Here is a 3,587-nt window from a genome sequence, read left to right as displayed (position 1 = left end):
GGGGGGGGGACATGCCTATCTCAAGCAGTAGGGGCGCTGTGGCCCCACTACACATCAGCCCACATCAATGTTTTTGGAGTGTCGCACAGCACTGAATATGATTCAACACTTTGCTCCCGTGCTACAGAATCAACACGTGTTGATTCACACAGACAACATGATGACTGCTGCGTACATAACCATCAAGGGTGTGCGTTCAGCCCAGATGTTACACATTGCGCGAAAGCTACTGTGTTGGGCTCATCAAACCTGCTCTCTATTAGAGCGGTTTTACATATCCGGTGTTCTGAACAGAGGGGCAGATGTGACGTCCAAGGGCGGCCCACGTCACGTGGACCGGACCCTCCATCCAGATCTGATGTTTTCAGACGTAGCAGAAGTTGGCAAAGCAGCTGTGGACCTGTTTGCGACGCGAGAAGAACGCTCAGTGTCAACCATGGTTTTCCCTGAGCCCGCGAGACGATCCATCGCTGGGGGGGGACGCATTTGCTCACAGCCCGTGGCCCAAAACGCTTTTATACGCGTTTCTTTTCCCCCACCTCCTCTGTTTTTTACGGTTCCTGAACCGAGTTCAGGAGGAGGGATTGACAGCTCTCCTGGTGGCTCCCGGCGTGTGAACGCACCATGGTTCCCAGGCCTGCAACGTCTGTTGTCGGGTCGCCGTGGAACTGCCGTGGAGGGAGGATGCTCTCCTTCAGGCAGGAGGAGCGACCAAGAGTTACCCAGAAATAGGTCAACACCTGTGGGTCTGACCGCTGAGCGGTCCCACTTAGAGGATGGGTCTCCCTCAGGAGATGGTGTGCACAATTCAAGATTCACGTGCTGCATCCACCACAGTTCTGTACACATCAAAGGGGACGGCTTTTCAGCGCTGGTGTACAGAGAAGGTTTAGGCCACCTCATGCCTTTTAGGCGGCGTGTTGTTTTTCTACAACAGCTGATGGATAGGGAGTTGGCTTTCAGTACGCTTTAACGTACGTTGCAGTCATCTATTCCTGCCACGAAGGTTTCGGAGACAGAACAGCTTTTAATCACCCGCTGATGAAGCGTTTTTTCTAAAAGATGTTCAGAGACACAGGCCTGCTTCACGTCCACTTGCTCCACAGTGGGATTTAACGCTGGTCCTGCGAGCCCTGATCAAAGCTCCAATTGAGCCTCTGGATCAGGTTTTCACTTAAATTCTTGTCTTTTTAAACAGCCCTGCTGCTGGTTTTAACACCCGCTAAGAGGGTAAGTAATTATCTGCCCTCTCTGTTGCTTCGTCATGCCTTAGAATTTAGGCTGACGAGCAGCTCAGCTGATTTAAGACCAACCCAGCTTTTATGCCTAAAACATCACGAGCTCTTTTAAATCAAGAGTGATATCGTTGGAGGGGTCTTTCCCCCCCCCCACAGATCAGAAGAGGAAGCATCTTTTCATCTTCTCTGCCCGGTGCGGGCGTTGACGTGTTACATAACGCGCACAGCTGCAATGCGTTTCAAACTCAACAATTGTTTGTGCATTATAGAGATGCTTCTGCAGGTCGCCGTTATCCATCCAGCGCTTGTCACACTGGCTGTGTGAGGCCTTTTCTGAAGCCTACAGAGCATCAGATCTAGAGTCTCCTGTCAACCTCTAAGCACATTCGACCAGGGGTATCGCATCTTCGACTGCTCTGCATAATGGTATGTCAATGCAGGACATTTGCACTGCGGCTGCATGGTCAACACCCTGCTCATTTATTCGCTTTTACCTACGTGATGTAACGGCTCGTTCCATGACACATTCTGTCCTTAGTGCTCTAACAGAATGAATATTGTTGTTCTCATGGAACTCTGTTTAAGCTCACTTCTGTCTACATGCATTACAGTGTGAGATGTTGTTTTCAGTCACAAGTCGTGTCTGTGATTTTGGTTCTATTGTCACTAATCAGTTCATGATTATTGTTACCAATCAGTTCATTTGATTAATAATCAATTCATGGACATTAATCTGTTTATACTGTTCAGCCATGAACCAGTTGGTTCATGCCCCCCCCCCCCCCCCCCCCTCTTTTCAACTTCTTCTTCCCGTTGAAAGTTTTCCGGGGCATTCATGCTTTGTCAGAACGCATAGTTACTCAACATGCGTCTGTGCATGGCACATAATTACGCGATGCGTAGTTATGCACACGGGGAGCTGAGTGACAAGACGTTTTTTGGGCAAGCTTCCGCTTCTTACTGTGTTCGAATGGACCCAATGAGGCGAGGACCACATCGGCTTCGCCCTTTACCCACTAAAGCGAAGGCCTTAAAGGGCGAAGCTTATACGACATAGAACGTTGGTTACGTACTGTAACCCCAGATTCTATGAGTATAAGCGTAGCCCTTTAAGCCTCGGGCCTCACTGGCTCCTAAATGGCTGAAGAAAAAGCTATTTTGGGAGCCGATTTCCCGCTCTTAACGTAATTTATACGGACCGGGTGGGGCCCACACAGCAGGTGGGCGTGGACTAATTTTTTCAGTGCTTATGCTCTGCATAACGGGATAAACCCACTAAAGCGAAGGCCTTAAAGGGCTACGCTTATACTCATAGAATCTGGGGTTACAGTACGTAACCAACGATCTCTACTCTGCAGTGGCCGAGAACACTGTCACACGGCAGAGAGCAGCCGGTGGAAGAGAGCTGAGATCACGACGTGCTGTGCTCTTGTAGAGTGTTTAGTTTAGAAACATCCATCCATCCATTATCTTTACCCGCTTATTCCATTTTGGGTCACGGGGGTCGCTGGTGCCCATGTCCAGCAGTCACTGTGCGAGGGGCGGGGTACACCCTGGACTCAGCTCATGAAAACCCAAAATGCCTGTCTCAAAAAATTAGCATATCATGAAAAGGTTCTCTAAACAAGCTATTAACCTAACCATCTGAATCAACAACGTAACTCTAAACACCTGCAAAAGATTCCTGAGGCTTTTAAAAACTCCCAGCCTTGTTCATGAAAAGCTGAAAAGCTTTATGGAGATGAAGATTTCATTTTTCAGCACGACCTGGCACCTGCTCACAGTGCCAAAACCACTGATAAATGGTTTACTGACCATGGTATTACTGTGCTCAATTGGCCTGCCAACTCTCCTGACCTGAACCCCATAGAGAACCTGTGGGATATTGTGAAGGGAAAGTTGAGAGACGCAAGACCCAACACTCTGGATGAGCTTAAGGCCGCTATCGAAGCATCCTGGGCCTCCATAACACCTCAGCAGTGCCACAGGCTGATTGCCTCCATGCCACGCCGCATTGAAGCAGTCATTCATGCAGAAGGATTCCCGACCAAGTATTGAGTGCATAACTGAACATGATTATTTGAAGGTTGGTGTTTTTTGTATTAAAAACACTTGTCTTTCATTGGTGGGATGAAATATGCTATTTTTTTGGGACAGGCATTTTGGGTTTTCATGAGCTGTATGCCATAATCATCAGTATTAAAACAATTAAAGACCTGAAATATTTCAGTTGGTGTGCAATGAATCTGAAATATATGAAAGTTTCATTTTTATCATTACATTATGGAAAATAATGACCTTTATCACAATATGCTAATTTTTTGAGAAGGACCTGTATATGTATATATA

The 3,587-nt window shown here is 47.5% G+C and overlaps 1 protein-coding gene across 1 annotated transcript in view; it reads right to left on the bottom strand.

The window, feature by feature from the left end:
- The window catches only part of LOC119424126 (GRAM domain-containing protein 2A-like), a 975,280-nt gene that overhangs the window by 353,623 nt on the left and 618,070 nt on the right, over positions 1–3,587 (bottom strand). The window lies entirely within an intron of this gene.

This window comes from Nematolebias whitei, chromosome 2, assembly GCF_014905685.2.
Source record: "Nematolebias whitei isolate Nwh7 chromosome 2, NemWhi1, whole genome shotgun sequence".
NCBI lineage: Eukaryota > Metazoa > Chordata > Actinopteri > Cyprinodontiformes > Rivulidae > Nematolebias > Nematolebias whitei.
Note: the sequence above shows the minus strand (reverse complement) of the source record. Positions and strands in the feature narration are given on the sequence as shown.